The sequence below is a fragment of the Dromiciops gliroides genome, chromosome 2, assembly GCF_019393635.1.
Source record: "Dromiciops gliroides isolate mDroGli1 chromosome 2, mDroGli1.pri, whole genome shotgun sequence".
Lineage (NCBI taxonomy): Eukaryota > Metazoa > Chordata > Mammalia > Microbiotheria > Microbiotheriidae > Dromiciops > Dromiciops gliroides.
In genome coordinates, this window is record NC_057862.1 from 258869061 (window position 1) to 258886612 (window position 17552).

The 17552-nt window shown below is 39.7% G+C and overlaps 1 protein-coding gene across 1 annotated transcript in view; it reads left to right on the forward strand.

Annotated features, from left to right (window-relative positions):
• The window catches only part of PLEKHH1 (pleckstrin homology, MyTH4 and FERM domain containing H1), a 115798-nt gene that overhangs the window by 17758 nt on the left and 80488 nt on the right, over positions 1–17552 (forward strand). The gene's annotated exons all lie outside the window — the stretch shown is intronic.

Here is a 17552-nt window from a genome sequence, read left to right on the forward strand (position 1 = left end):
AAAATGGCAGTCAGACCAGATCCAGGGTAAGCAAGAACCATGTGTAGGCTCTCTGATTGTTAAAAGTGAACATTTACATTTCAGAAATCAGCAGGGCTTGAGTTATTGCTTTGTACCCTAGACTTGAGAAAATGATTGAGAAAATGCATAATGCAGATTAAATTTAAGTGTGTCCTGGGTACATTTTACTCTCCCCTCCCCCAGAGAGTTGGTTGTTAAACATGTCCCTGGATATAATTCACATAATCAAAAATTCATCAGGGTCCTCAATAATTTTTAAAGTGCAAAGGGGACCTGAAGTGAAAAAGTTTGAGAACTGCTAATCTAGAAAAATACTTTCATTTTTTCAGATAAAGAAACTAAGGTCTTGAATCCTGCATCCAAAAAAACCCTTATATCTGTGGAACACACAAATCACCACAACTCCTAAATGAAAAATAAAGCGTTGAGTGATTAGGCCACATTCACAGATAAGTAAGCTAGAGTAAAGGCAAAGAACTTAATGAGTTAAGGAAAGAGCTGAAAGAAAGAATGCTGTGTTCCTTATTCCAAACTTCCATTGGGCCACGACTCCTGATTGGGCAGTGGAGTGAAAGCCCAAGTTATTTCGGCCACTAGATGGTGCCAAGAGATAATCTCTGCCTATTCTAGTATGCCTGGATCAGTACCTGAACATAACAGGACAACCAACCAGGTGGAATCAAAATATCTGCTTTTGAGCCTTGTCCAAAATGGAGAACACACACACACACACGCTTTCTCAAAAACTCTGAAACTTGAGCACAAAACTTTTTTTTTCTTTCTTTTTTTTTTAAAGTAAAATTGTTTCTCTGAAAGTCTATAAATCCAAAACAGAAGAGCTATGAAATCACAGGATTGCTAGGACCATCCAAAGATCTTCTTGTCCATTCCAGGGGGGAAATGACCTTGCACCCAGCTACTAGTGCCTCTTCTACAAAATAAGCTAATGTTTATTTTGTATGTACTTATACATATACATGGTGGTGCCATGGGAAAAGTACCAGGCTTGTGGTCAGGAAGACATCTTCCTGAGTTCAAATTTGACGTCTGTCACTTACTAACTGTGTGACCCTCGGCAAGTCACTTAACCCTATTTGCCTCAGTTTCTTCATCTGTGCAATGCTTGTAGAAATAGGCATTTCTACAGTAGCCTAGGGAAAGAGATGCCACAGCTTCCCTACCACCTTGTTTAAGTATATAATGTCTGTTTTAGTTAGGTCTTCCTTCTACCTTCTAACATTGGTTTGTGTTTTCAAAGATTACTGGTTTATGCCTCTTCCCTAAGCCTGTTTTCCCCTCTTCCATCCATCTGCACGGCACCAAAATAATATTCCTATCTCCCCTTCTCAATGAACTCCAGTGGCTCCTCATTACCTCTGTGATCACAAGTAAACCCATCTGTTCATCACTTAAAACCTTTCACAGCCTGGCTCCAAACGACCTCTCCAGGCTTATTATATATTACTTCCCTTGATGCACTCTACAATCCAATGCAATTGGTTGTCTTTTACACACATTCCATCTCCCATCACCATGCTTTTGCACAGGCTGGCCCCCAGACCTGGGATACATTTCCTCCTGACCTTTGACTCTTAGAATACTAATTTCCTTTAAGGCTCAGCTCAAGTACTACCTTCTTTTTTTTTTTTTTTTGGTGAGGCAATTGGGGTTAAGTGACTTGCCCAAGGTCACACAGCTAGTAAGTGTTAAGTGTCTGAGGCTGGATTTGAACTCAGGTACTCCTGACTCCAGGGCCAGTGCTCCATCCACTGCACCACCTAGCTGCCCCAAAGTACTACCTTCTTAATGAGGCCTTTCTTGATCCCTGCTCCCCCAGCTACTACAACACCTTCTACAAAATAAGTTTATATTTATTTTGTATGTATTTATATGTACACATGGGTGGTGCAATGGATAGAGTGCCAGGCCAGGAATCAAGAAGATTCATCTTCCTGAGTTCAAATTTAGCTTCAGACTAGCTGTGTGACCCTGGGTAAGTCACTGAACCCTATTTGCCTCAATTTCCTCATCTGTAAAATGAGCTGGAGAAGGAAATGGCAAGCCATTTCAGTATCTTTGCCAAGAAACCACAAATAGGGTCACAAAGAGTCAGACACAACTGAACAACAGTAATATGTATACATATTATGTCCTATGATAGAATATAAATTCCTTAAGAGAGAGGTTTATTTCATCTTTGTTTTTTTATCCCCAGCACCTACCACTAGCACACAGTAGGCATTTAATAAGTGTTTGTTGATAGAATTTGAAACCCAAAACTTTAAATAAAAATGTTTATTAAAAAAATAAATGTTTGTTGACTGTTTGATCTTTCATGTTCCCTGCCCTCAGCCTTTTATCTTTCATATGCTCTGTGTGTGTGTCTCTGTCTCTGTATCTGTGCCTGTCTCTCTATCTCTGTCTTTCTGTCTGTCTCTTATTCGCTTTCTCTCTTACTCTCTCTGTCCTTCTCACTCTCACTCTTGCTCTCTCTCTCTCCTCTTTTTTACCTTGTATAATGTAAATTTTTCTTTCTCTATTTGGTTTCTTTTGTGGTAATGACAGAAAGAGGGAAGAGCCCATTTTTATCCTCCTTCACTATTGACTATTGACTAAGGTCAGAATCATGTTTTCCTGGATTCCTCTAGACAGATTGGCTGGTTCCTACATGTATGTCATGAGCCTTTGGCTCAGTGGTTCTAAAACCAACAATGCTGTGATTTGGGTAGCCTGTGTAATTCTGAGATCTCTTCATCTCAGCTCCCATTCTAACTGACCAATTGCCAGAACTAGGCTAACTACATCTTTCCGTCAGGGCTCCAGGGGGTACTCTTGGGGTCAGGTCGTTCTTTTGTTTTTGTTTTTTTTTGTTTTTTTTAGTGAGGCAATTGGGGTTAAGTGACTTGCCCAGGGTCACACAGCTAGTAAGTGTTAAGTGTCTGAGGCCGGATTTGAACTCAGGTACTCCTGAATCCAGGGCCGGTGCTCTATCCACTGTGCCACCTAGCCGCCCCCAGGTCGTTCTTTTAATACCATTGGCTCAAGTTCTCATCAGTGATGATCCTAAGATTATCTGTTGAGATAGCCAGTCTTTAAGAAGTGTTTAGAAAGGATATTTACTAAGGTTGTACAATAATACAAAACATCCATTCCCTAAAATCTGTGTGCCATCGTACATACTAGCCCGAGGGATAATGGGTATAAACTGAAAAAACACATGTGGCTGAGGGGGTAACTCATAGTCTTTGGTTACTAGAAGTCATTTTCTCCCATTTTTAGGGTACTCGTGAAGTTCTGTTTGTTGGGTTCCATGTAGAACTGTGAATTCTGTCTTTGGTTCCCAATGATTTGGACATTTCCACCAGCTAAATGCCATTTAGGACATAAATGAAAGCTGCTATTTTCATTTTTCATTAGCATGAAAGCTTCTGCTTCCTGGAGACACAGTGTTAGTACACCAATAGGAAGATAAGGGGGTCTGACATACTCCAGACCCTTCAAAACTAGCAAGGTCCTTCTGTAGTCAAAAGAGGGAGGGGGGAAAAGAGGGAGGGGAGGAAACAAAGCCAAGACCTGTCATCTTCTTCTTAGGTGGTTCCTGCTCAGAGATGTTCTGGAAAGCCACAAGCTCCAATTTCTGGAAAAGTTTCCATTTCAGCTAACTTTTATAGAGGATCCAGAGAACAGAAAAATATGCCACGGCCAATTGGGACAGACCACTTGTCTGACATCATTCCACTTCATCAAATGACTCTCAAAGACTTTTCATATTTAGTCTAATTTCTTTTAATTTATTGATTGTGTTCTCACCTAAGTAATGTATCAGGCTAAAAGGTGGATTTTGACCCCGCGCTCATATTTGAATTATAGTAGCCTTCTGATTACAAGACTAAAAAATCCTATTTCAGGGTTGATGACAACAATGAAGGTTCTACTTCCATTTTGCAAATGTGCAAAGTCCTAAGGAAGAGTGAGAGTAGGAGTTTCAGGAGGTCACATAAAAAGTCAGTGCCACTCCTCACTCATAGTCAATCCTATGACTCAAGAACCCCAGACCCCTCTAACTTCAAGTCATTCCTATTGCAAGGCAAAGAACTGCCCTTACAGTAAGGGAGACCTGAGAGGCAGAGAGCATTCTACTCCTCTCTAGATGCATATCTAAGGCAAGCTAGGCAGGGTTGGTGGGGCAGCTTATCTACCTTCATTTGTTCTTGCTCCTATAGAGGACTTTGTCTACCACCAGTCTTCTACACAGGCAGCTGGGTGGAGCAAGAGACACAGCACAGAATCTGGAGTCAGAAAAACTCATCTTTGTGAGTTCAAGTCTGGCCTCAGACACTTAACACTTACTAGCTGTTTTACCCTGGGCAAGTCACTTAACCCTGTTTGCCTCAGTTTCCTCATCTATAAAATGAGCTGGAGAAGCAAATGGCAAACCACTCCAGTACCTTTACCCAGAAAACCCCAAATGGGGTCACACAGAGTCGGACACAACTGAATAACAACAATATAGATGAGTATTCCTGACTCCAGGCTTGGCACTCTATCCACTGTGTCAATTTGTAGATTGTTCTGCTTCTCTCTGCTTATTTGTTGTTGGGGGGGGGGGCTGTTTTAAATATTTTGGTGTGGTAAAGGAAGATAGAGATAATAATGTAAAAGATAAAAATAAAGAGGAAAGGTAGGTATAATAGGGGTTTGAGAATTGCCTGACATCCTGGGATTTGTCAGAGGGACAAAGATTCTATTTCAGTTCTGAGAGCAATTTGAGACTGTAATAATTTTTTAACCGAAAGTCAGAGTTATGGCTGGGAGTTCTTAAAAGACATGCCCAGACGTGGTGGTGATGGCAGCGGAGAATCTGGGGCAGCTGTCATCCTCGGGGGCTGGTGTCTGAAGTTCATATGCTCTCCTTCCCAGCAGAAGGCTATGGCAATGACCCTAATATTGAGATGGTTTGGGCAGTGAAGGCTATGCAGCATGTTGAATCTTATTGCAATTCAATTTTCTTAGTTAACGCCAAATTCCCAAGATTCACTGAAGTGTAGAAGACCAGATTTATTCAGCATTCCAGATGGACTCTGGGAAGCTCAATATAGACATTTTGGACCCAAAGGAGTTCAAATCAGAACCAGTGAAAGAAAAGTGGAGGACATTCTGCATAATGTACAGTGGTGTTATAAATTTCAACTCCAGTACCCTATTATGGGTAGACTTCCTTAAGTAGTTGTTGTTTGTCCTTCATTCTTGAAGAGGACCATGACATTGGAGTGATGTCATGACTTGTGCTAAATTGGATTTTAAGTAAAAGAGGGCTGTGCAAGGTCACCAACCTCACTCTCTCCTCCAGAGTCATCTGAGTCCAGTGGCAAGATATATATCAGGACCACTGGACATGGCTTCAGATGTTTAAGGCAATTGCCCAGGGTCACACAACTAGTGTGTGTATGAGGTGACATTTGAACTCAGGTCCTCCAAACTTCAGGGTCAGTGCTCTATCCACTGTGCCATCTAGCACTATTAGACTATTCTATTCCTGGACTCCATGAGGAAAAGACTATCCTTGCTACAGTTTTTTGCCATTAAAATACCTTGAAACTTATAATTAGAAAAGAGTTGCTTGCAAGAGTATCCAGTGGATTGCAATTAGCAGAAAAAGATAGCAATATGTCCAGGTAAAAATCATAGGTCTTTTAGGTCACTTTTGCGGATTAAACAAACATCCTTCAGGGTCTGGTCTGTGTAGTTCCTTTATTGGACCACTAGGAAGTGTCACGCAAACTCTTCTCGGTTGTAGCTGACAAAAAGGCAGTGTTGAGGGGAACTCTTCATCCTTTGTCAAGGAGTAATCAGTAAATTTTAAAAATTGCTTGAACCTATGATCAGTATGAATAAGATATACCTTAAATATGTAATGTACAGTGTAATATTTTAAAATAAAATATTAATAGAAATATAATTAATATGTAATTGAGATATATAACATTATATATACACCTATATGAAGATGTACACACAGTCTTTGGGGGAGCTGGATAGTGCAATGGATAAAACACTCAACCTGGAGTCAGGAAGACCTGAATTCAAATTTGACCTCATATACTTAGTACCTATGTGACCCTGGGCAAGTAACTTAATCTCTTTGCCTCAGTTTCCTCAATTTTAAAATGGAGATAATAAGACCATCTACCTTGCAGAGTTATTGTAAGGATCAGATGAAAAACATTTGCACAGTGCCTGGCACACAATAAGTGCTATGTAAATGCGTATTCCATTCTCTTTCCTTCATGAGACAGGCTAAAAGGAAGGAATGAGGACTTCTAGAGCTGAGCAGCAGCAATAGGGAAACAGTTGTACTCAGCTCCAGCCAGGCCTTAATTAGCTGAACTGGGATGTGAAAAGATGTGAAAGCAGAAATTCAAAGGAGGGCCGATTTACAGAACAGAAGGGAAGGATAGAGGCAGATCTCTATAGGCATCTCAAAGAGAAGACTTGGGCTGATTACTGAATGTACCCACTTCTTTAAGAACTGAGAAAAATTCTAAAAACAAAAACAAAAACCTCTTTCCCCAACTTTCAGCCCCAACAATTGTCATTTTCCTTTTTTGTTGTCTGACAATTTGATAGGTAGGAAGTAGAACTTCAGAGCTGTTTTAATTTGCTTTTCTTTTTTTATTAGTGATTTGGAACACTGTCTTGTGTGATTATTGATAGCCTGATTTTCTTCTTTTCAGAAGAGCCTTTTATTCTTATATAGTTGTATCAATTCCCCATATATCTTGAATATCAGTGAAATTTTCTGTAAAGGTGGTTTCCCCAATTGACTGTTTCTCTTGTAATTATAACAGCAATGATTTTTTTTCTGTAAAAACTTTTTAATTCTATGTAATCAAAAATGTCCATTTTATTACCTATGATAATCCTCTCCTTCCCTTGTTTGGTTATGAATCCTTCCCCTATATGTAGTTCTAAAAGTATTTTCTTTCCTACTCTTCTGATTTGTCAATAATATGATGCTTTACATCATATGTCCATTTGGAACTTACCTTGTAATACAGTGTGAGATGTTGGTCTAAAACTAATTTCTGTCACACTGCCTTCCCTATTCCCCAGCATTTTTTTTTTATCAGAGAAGCCTTACAACAGTAGTTAGAGTCTTTGGATTTTCTTTGGAAATATAATTGATGGGGGCAGCTAGGTGGCGAAGTGGATAGAGCACCGGCCCTGGATTCAGGAGGACCTGAGTTCAAATCTGGTCTCAGACATTTGACACTTACTAGCTGTGTGACCCTGGGCAAGTCACTTAACCCCAATTGCCTCACCAAAAAAAAGAAAAGAAAAGAAAGAAGTATAATTGATATGGTATTATAGATATATATGTATATGTATTGAATTAGGTAACATTGTAATTTTTACTATGTTGGTAGGACTCAACTACAAACAACTGATATCTCATTATTTAAGTCATTTATGTCCCCTGCAAAAAATAATAATTTTGTTTCCTCTTTACCTATGCTTATTCCCTTACTTTCCTTTTCTTGTCTAATTACTATATCTAGCATTTCTAGAAATATGTCAAATAATAGTGATAACAATGAGCATCCTTGCTTTATCCCTGATTTTTTTGAGGGGAAATCACTCTAGTGTTCTTCATTACAGATGTTAGCTCTTAGTTTAAAATGGATATTATTTTTTAAGTAATAAACATTTTCATTTAAAGTTTTGAGTTCCAATTTTTATCCCTCCTTCTCTCTCTCCCCTCCCCCTTCCCTGAGGCAGTAAGCAATATGGGTTATACACGTACAATTATGTAAAACATTACCATATTAGTCATTTTGTATAAGGAAACTTGAATAAAAGAAAAAGTAAAAGAAAGTGAAAAATAGCATGCTTCAGTCAGGTTTAATCAATATCAGTTCTTTCTTTGGAGGCAGATAGTATGTTTCATCAATAGTCCTTTGGGATTGCCTTGGATCATTGTATTGTTGAGAATAGCTGTTATTCACAATTCTTCATCAAACAACATTGTTGTCTGTGCAAAGTGTTTTCTTGGTTCTGTTCACTTCACTATACATCAGTTCATACAAGTCTTTCCAGGCCTTTCTGAAATCATGCTTCTTGTCATTTCTTATAGTACAATAATATCATATACCACAGCTTGTTTAGTCATTCCTCAATTGATGGGCATTCCCTTGATTTAAAATAGATATTATTTATGACATAAAAAATAGGTCATTTATTCCAATGTGTTTTAATGGTTTTAATATGAAGGGGTATTATATTTTATCCAAAATTATTCTTCACTTATTGATATAATCATGTTATTTTTCATTTTTCATTATTCAATGTGGTCTATTAAGTTTATAATTTTCCTAATATTGAAGCAAACTTGCACTAATTCAACTTGGTCATAATGCATAATTTTTTAATATTTTTTAAATTTGAAATTTTAAATATATAGTTTGAAAATATTTTATTTAATCTTTAAATGTTGATTGATTGGGGGCAGCTAGGTGGCGCAGTGGATAAAGCACTAGCCTTAGATTCAGGAGGACCTGAGATCAAATCTGGTCTCAGACACTTGACACTTACTAGCTGTGTGACCCTGGGCAAGTCACTTAACCCCCATTGCCCTACCAAAAAAAATGTTGATTGATTTAATGTCTGATAACTTACACTTTGCTCTGTAATTAGAGTCCACCATCTTCCTGCTAAAAGATTGGAGCTGTAGCTCATCAAAAATCCTCTGGTCAAGATTTTTCACTGCCTTGATCAGAGTTCTGCTGTCTTTCAATGTTCTTTTCCTTTACATGATTGTGTTCATTGGATAAATTGTTCTCTTGGTTCCATTAGTTTTGCATCAATTCACACAAGTTTGCTCAGTCATTCATTAACTGATGGGCACCAACTTTGTTTACATTTTTTTTTTGCTACTACAAAAAAATTAAGTTATAAATATTTTTTTGTACATGAGACCTTTTCCCCTGTCATTGACATTTGGCTAGTATGCACAATTAGTGACTTTTCTAGTATAGGACTATAGTTCCACATTGGTTTTTAGAACAGTTGAAACAATTTACACCTCTACCAACAGTGTATTAGTATATCTTCTCACAGCCCCTCCAATATTTACCATTTTGAACCCCAGACTCTTTATACCCAGTGGCCACATGGGCAGTTGCAGGGCCTTTGTAAATGTACCTAAAGCCAGCCAACCCTAAGAGTAGGGTGGCATCACAAGTCAAGATGAGCTGCAGCAAGCAGGGACCTGAATCCAGACCCAAGCCCCTAGCTTGTCAGAACAGAGGCAGGATATGGATGGAGCCTTAGTTCACTACACAGTGAGGCAGGATCCAGCCACACATGTCTTGGAGCATTGGGAGCCATAGCAGGTACCAACTAAGTGCTCCAGCATCCCACTGGGGATGGGGGCACAATTTTACTTTTCCATTCCAAGGCCCCCTCTTTTAGGAGTTTTCTCCTAAAAGAACTACTCAGTGATCACCTACTAGTTAATTGTGGACCTCTACTTCATTTGATTGGTACCTCCTTAGGGAGCTCCAGTTCAGTGACTTATTAGAGCAACCCCTAGTCCCTGGTTTTCCACCATTCCTTCCTACCCACCCCCACATGAATTCCCCCTTCTCCTTGTCCCACTAAGCTCCTCCTCTGCTTGACCTCCTCTTGCCCCTGACCCAACACCAGCTGTGCTGGACAGATGCATTTGTTGTGATATATGTTACAATTACATCAATTCTTTCCTGTGTTCTCTGGAGCTGTTGCTATCTGAAAGAGCACTGTGGTATGTGAGATGATATGTAGCATACCAGCTGATACTCCCTTCTCCCTATAGCCCTCCTCTCCTGGGCCCTCCTCCTCCTATTCCAGTCTACTTTTCCCTTCATCTGGAAAAGTTTTATTACTAAATTCTTAGTGTGTCCTATTTCCCTCCCTCCTTTCCCCCATTAATTCCTAATTCATACTTTGGTTTCAAGTCTTTCCTTGCTTTAGCTCCCAATCCCATACTATGAACCTCTCTCTACCATACCAGAATGGGTATTTCTATTCACTCTTCCCACTTCCCGTCCATCCTGAGATTCTGGTGCCAACTGCCTCTTTGGAATCCTAGTGCAAAACACTTAGTTACTAGTTTGTGTGACCTTCATTTCCCTCACCTGAAAATGGGGGTCTAACTCTCTCACAGAGTCATTAAGAATAACAGGGGGGGGCCCGGGTTGCGCAGCTAGGTGGCACAGTGAATAAAGCACCAGCCCTGGATTCAGGAAGACCTGAGTTCAAAACTGGCCTCAGACACTTGACACTTACTAGCTGTGTGACCCTGGGCAAGTCACTTAACCCTCATTGCCCCACAAAACAAAACAAAAAACAATAACAACAGCAAGAATTGTAAACAACAATTATAAAAACATAACAACAGTTATCATAACAACTAACATTTGTAAGTGCTTTAAGGTTTGCAAAGCACTTTACACATGTTAACTCATTTGATCATCACAACAATCCTGTGGGGTAGGTGCTCTTATCAACCCTATTTTACAGATGTGGAAACCTAAAGCACATAGAGGTTAAATGATTTTCACAGGGTTACACAACTAGTGAAAAGTATCTGAGGCAGGATTCAAACTCAGGTTTTCCTGACTCCAAGTCCCATATTCTAGCTACTGTACCACCTAGCTGCCATAATAATAATAATTTGAAAATCCTATTAATAGCATCTATAGCTGCTAAAACCCTGTTTGCCTCAGTTTCCTTATCTGTAAAATGAACTGGAAGGGGCAGCTAGGTGGCACAGTGGATAGAGCACTGGCCCTGGAGTCAAGAGGACCTGAGTTCAAATTCAACCTCAAACACTTGACACTTAACTAGCTGTGTGACCCTGGGCAAATCACTTAACCCCAATTCCCTCACCAAAAAAGAAAAAAAAAGAACTGGAAAAGAAAATGGCAAACCATTCCAGTATTTTTGCTTAAAAAAACAAACAAAAAAAAAAACCCCACAATACAGTAAATGGGGGCAGCGAAATGGAGCAGTGGATAGAGCACCATCCCTGAAGTCGGGAGGACCTGAATTCAAATCCAGCCTCAGATACTTGACACTTACTAGGTATGACCTTGGGCACGTCACTTAACCCCAATTGCCTTGCCAAAAAAAAAGAAAAAAGAAAACCACAATTGGGGTTAGAGAGAGTCAGAGGTGACTGAAAAAATGACTCAACAAATAGAGCACTTTAAGGTTTACAAAGCACTCTACGTACATTATCACATTTGCTCTCATTTTATAAACCTTAAATCACTACCCAGGTGGAAGTTGTTATTCTTTAGCTTCTTTCTATCAGGGACCAAGGTATCATTCATTTTGTGTATCCCACAGATCTTAAGCAGGAGGTAGTTATTCAATAAATATTCATCACATGAAATGCATGCTTGCACAAGCGAATAAGCCAAACATGATGAGGTTTGGGACCTAAGTAGATCCAACTAAGCCTCTGCACTGTTCCTCCCAGAACATGGTTCCAGGGTTTAGGTAGGTGAAGGAAAGGGTGTGGGAGCAAGGGTTGGAAAAACCATGGAGAAAATGATGAGAGATTTGGGAGTGAAATGAAACACACACATCTGGGGCTTTTTTTTTTTTGAAGTAGCAATCTTGAGTTGTCTTCTTTGTCCCAAGCACAACCCAACATTTGAGTCCTAAAGTTTCTCTTTGTTTCTTACTCTGCTCCACTGTAATCCACATCACTTCTCTATTCTCAACCCCCAGTAACCACACAGACTGCCAATATGATTCCAGAGCACAAATCAACATGACAGTTTGACAGAAGGACAAACTGAGGCATAAAGCAGGGAATTAGCTTATCCAGTGAAACTCAGGGGATCAAGGGCTAGAACATTTTAAGGGCTTCCTCACAGGTTATATTTCACCATGAACTTCTATATCCATCCCCATCACCTTTCACCCTGACCCTAGGTCATAGCATGAAATGATTCCCCTCAATCTCAAAACCGGATGGTTAATTTTTTTTTCTAGATCTGTGATTTCATTGAGGGAAGAAACTTCTGATGTGGAAACTCTCTCTATCCACACAGAAAAGCACCTTCTTTGCAACCTGTAGTCTTTTGGGGCCCTGAGAAATTATGCCCGGGGTCATGTAGCCTGTAGGTGAACTGAAGGTGCTCCAAAGAGAGAAAGCAGTCAGGAAAATGGAGAAATCCCAGCACCACAAGGGTTAAATCCTCAGAGACCAGAGGAGTGCACAGAGTTTCCTTCCTTCCGGGGCTTTCTGGAAAGTTCAGTGGCTGAGGAATGTCCCCACAGTCATGCTTCATGGGAGCAGAGCAACTTTGTAAGAATGGGGGGAGGAAAGGTGGGAAACACATAGAGAACCAGATAAGGGATAGGGACCTTTGAAAGGCTGCCAGGGTTGAGTAGATGGGGTAGGGCAGAGGGGTTAGGCTCTGGCCTAGACGATTTGCTGTAATAACCCCTAGCACTGAAATGGGATGGCTCTGCTCTCAAACATTCCCATTTCTGACCCACTCTCCAAGTTTCCTATGGCTAGGTTATTAATTACCCCAGCCACTGGAAAGAATGATTAACACTAACCTGTCGAGAAACGGCCTGTCCGGGTCTCTAAGAGTCACTCCCTCTACTCTGGGGAAGAACCTATTCTTCTCTGTTTTTCTAATCAAGACTTGTCTGTAGAGTTCACTCCTTTAAAAGACGCCACAGGAAGGGAAGAGGGTGTGTGGGAGTAGGGGAGCAACATGGATTTTTTTTTTCCATTAAGGTGAACAATGCTTCTGGGAGCTGCCTAAAAAATCTGTATTCTGACAAAAAGCATGAGTTTTTACAGGGAGGTAAGAAGGTACCGGGTGAGGGAAGCGGCTGGCAAAAGGGATGCTCATCTAACCCTGCTTTTGTCCCAACATCTAGGCACCCTTCTGCTTCTCAGTTATATTGGAGTTCTCTCTTTTGCGCAATATAGAAAATCTTCAAGATGAAAAAGTTTCAGCAGTTATATGATCTAAATGTTATTAGTAGGCTGTATTTTGCCCACAACATCCCTGATAAGCATCTGCCTGAAGACCTCTGACAATAAGAAATTCACTCCTATCCAAAACAGTTCATAAGAAGAAAATATGTTACAGAGGAAAGAGCACCACTTTCTCGGAGTCAGAAATTGCGGGTTCAAATCCAAGATCTGAGCTTTACTAGCTGTGTGTTGCACCCTTCTCTCTGCCTACGGCTGGTCAAATCACTTTATTTCTCTGAATTTCAGTTTCTTCAACTATAAAATGGGGATGTTTGTATTGCAAGACAGCATGCTATAGGATAAGAACACTGTACTTAGATTAAGAACTCCACACCTTCTCTGAGCCTCCATTTCCTCATCTGTAAAAAAGAGAGGATAGGTAAATAAATGAGTGAATTAATTAATGAATAGATAAATAAGTAGATAAATAATTAAATAAATGAATGAATGAATCAATAAACAAATGAATGAATAGATAGATAGATAGATAGATAGATAGATAGATAGATAGATAGATAGATAGATAGATAGATAGAAAGATAAAAGAGAGGATAGGATTAGATCTCTTAAGGTGTCTTCTAGAGCTGACATTTTGATTTCACTTTTTGAACAGCTCTAATTGTTAGATTTTTCCTTCCACAGAGCCAAAATCTATCTCCCTCTAACTCTTTTTTTGTTTGTTTTGTTTCTGCAGGGGAATGAGGGTTAAGTGACTTGCCCAGGGTCACACAGCTAGTAAGTGTCACGTGTCTGAGGCCACATTTGAACTCAGGTCCTCTTGAATCCAGGGCTGGTGCTTTATCCACTGCGCCACCTAGCTGCCCCTCCCTATAACTCTTACTACTATGAGTACTTTGATACATATTAGAACTTCGATTCTCTCTTTTGACTCCTTGGGATATATGCCCAGGAGTGGAATTATTGGGACCTTGAGTTCTTGAAGAATAAGCTAGTGGGACACAGGCTCTGGAAGATTCTGTCAAGGTGAAAAGTTTTAAAGTATGGGGCTGACAATGAACTTGGTTAACTTTGGACCAGCTAGCTAAGTTTGGGACCAAACTCTTTACCAGGTTGTATCCAGAATAAGTACAGTGAGGGAAGCTAGGTGGCCCAGTGGATAAAGTACTGGGAATTGAAATCTGGCCTTAGACACTAAGTAGCTGTGTGACCCTGAGCAAGTCACTTAACCCTGTTTGCCTCAGTCTCCTCATCTGTAAAATGAACTGGAGAAGGAAATAGCAAACCATTCAAGTATTGTTACCAAGAAAACCCCAAATGAAGAGTCAGACAGGACTGTCACACTGAACAAGAACAAATAATGGATGATAGAGACAGGGCTAGAAGAGACTGTAGAGATAAGTCCAAATCCCTCATTTTACTTATAAAGAAACTGAGGCCCAAAGAGATGAAATGCCTTGCCCAGGATCACATGTATAGGAAGTATCTGAGGCAGGATTTGAAGCCTGATCTTTCTAATACTATGTCAAAAACATTATCCACAATATTATGCTACCTGTGGGGATATCAGTATGTTAAAACTGTGCTGGGTAAACAAAAGGAGCCACAAACTACCTGAGCCATATATATTGTCTAGTGTCTCTCAAATTTTAGATGCTTAATAAAGTCAATTCAATTAAACAAGTACTTATTAAGTACCTGTTATTCATAAGACATATATAGGGTCTCTCAAATTTTAGGTGTTTAATAAAGTCAATTCAGTTAAACAAGTACTTATTAAGTACCTGGTATTCAGAAGGCATATATAGGGTCTACAAAGACAACAATGAAAAACTCTCCTTGCCCTCAAGGAACTTAGATTCTTCTCAAGTATATAAAGAAGTAAACCTAGAATTTGAGCAAAAGGGGAATCCAACAATTATGGAGACTGAGAAAGCCTTCCTTTGTTGCATGAACCAACGACTCCCTGTGGCTGCTTGGTGTTAGGTAGTGTTGAAGAATGAATGATGGGGCAGCTAGGTGGCCCAGTGGATAGAGCACCAGCCCTGGATTCAGGAGGACCTGAGTTCAAATTTGGCCTCAGACACTTGACACAACTAGCTGTGTGACCTTAGGTAAGTCACTTAACCCCAATTGCCTTACCCCCCCCCAAAAAAAGAATGAATGAGGGATCTACAATCAGAGGACCATGATGGTGGTCAAGGCTTAAAGCTTTTCTCATCAGTAAAATGGGGGAATTGAACCAGAGACCCTCTGAGTTTTCTTCTAGCCCCGAGGTTATCATCCTGTGACATCTGCAAAGTGGAGCTAGGAAACCAAAGCACACTGGTTTCAATCCTGGCTCTGTGTGACCTTGGGGAAATTATTTCACTTCTCTGAATCCTGGTTGTCCCATTTGTATGTAAAAAAAAAAAGCTACTTGCTACTGGCCCCAGGAGTTGGGAGGAGGGGGGCTACACCTTCTCCCTCTTCATTAATAAGACAGCTAGGTGATGCAGTGGAGAGTTCAAATCCAATTTCAACCACTTACTAGCTGTGTGACCCTAGGCAAGTCACTGAACCTCTGTTTGCCTCGGGTTTCTCATCTGTAAAATGGGGTAAAATTGGGATAATAATAGCACTTACCTCCCAGAGTTGTTGTGAGTATCAAATGAGATATCATTTGTAAAGCCTCACTTTGGGAAGCCTGGCATATAATACTAAGTACTATATGAATGCTAGCTACTATTATTAATGGGAATTTCTCATCTCTGAACCTATGCACTTGTTTTAGTCTGAAGTGAGCCTTGTTTCTAATGAGAAGGGTTAGTTTACTTTTCCCACACTCTTGGCCATCCCCTGGAGCACCATGGAAAACACTTAAAACAGGTTTGGCTCATCTATAAAACATAAATATAAGATAATATAAACAATAATTATAATAATGTAAAATATTATATTGAAATATAAAATAGAAAGGGGCAAATGATGTGAATCAGGTAGGGGGCAACTATATTTCCTCTACACAAAAGAAATGCTAAATAAAAAGATTCGCAATTGTACATTGACAGAGACTTATAACAGGCTACTTATAGATTACATTAACTTATAACTATTATATATAACTATTATATCCTCTTAGAAGGTTGAAACTTAAACATCAGAATATGAAGTAGTTTGCAGAGTTACTGAATAGGCATTTTTACATTTCCCTCATTTCTGCACTTTCTAAACAATTCCCTCCAGTTGATGAGCTCCTCCCCCTTTTGGAAGTCATGCTCTACCAGGAAGAATTGCCACTGAGCTCCAACCAAGTAACCCAGTTTTCCATTAATTCTTTTTTTTTTTTTTTTGCAGGGCATTGAGGGTTAAGTGACTTGCCCAGGGTCACACAGCTGGTAAGTGTCAAGTGTCTGAGGCCAGATTTGAACTCCTGAATCCAAGGCAGGTGCTTTATCCACTGCACCACCTAGCTGCCCTCCCCCATTAATTCTAATAGCTTGTCTTGTCCTTCATAATCTTCATAATCTGACCCAGGATCTCTAACTTCTCAAACTCTTAAGGTTTCTTCCAAAACTAGGCATGTCCAAATTAAGGATCGATGTTTGGTCACCTATACTAAAAAAAAAAAAATTTTTAAAGGCAGCTGGGTGGAGGCCCATGGTCTAGTTCCCCTAAGCTCAGATGTGTGTTTTACCTGTGATATACTCAAAGATCACCATTTCTCCTGAGATGTGGGAAGGGCACTAGTCCTCTTCCCTCTTGCCCCTACGATTCTCCCTCACTCTCCCAGGGATAGGCTCAAAGTATCTTAATATGATCTGCACATGGGAAGAGAAAAAAGTGGCAGAGGGTGGGTCACTCCCTTTTAAAGGTCTACTGATTCAGCAGCATTTCCTGCTTAGTGGCCAATAAGGTTTTTTTTTCATCATCTCAAAGTACAAGCCCTTCAGAGCTATACCACATATTTCCTTGGAGTCCCCAGAAGTTTCCAGCTTATGAAATAAGTGAAATCCCTATAGATATAATTATAGGGATTATATGTGTGTGCATATATATATATATGATATAATTCTCACATATGTTTCTCCCTGATCCTATATGTGATTTTTAAAAAACTGGACTTTTGGAACCTGGTTGGCAGCTGTTCTACAATTAGAAAATTGCCTCAGACACCAAGAGATCAAGTAATTTGCCCACTATGGAAAAGCCAGAATGTGTCAGAGTTTGAACTTGAAACTAGGTCTTCCCGACTCAGAGGCAGGATCTCTATCCACTGGGGCATTAAATTATTACCATAATAATGATAGTTATTATTTAAGTTATTGGTTTTGTTCAATGATGAATTAATTATTTAATTATTAGTACATGGTTAATTTTTATAAAAACATAATAGATTAGATTATCTTTAAGGTCCTTTCTGGTTCTAAATTCTTTATTCCTCTAGAAGTCAGTCTAGAAGGTTGAGTTTCCAGAGACACCAAGATACTGCTACTCCCTCTCTCCCTGACCGAAGGTAACCACCCTATAGATAGAACACCAG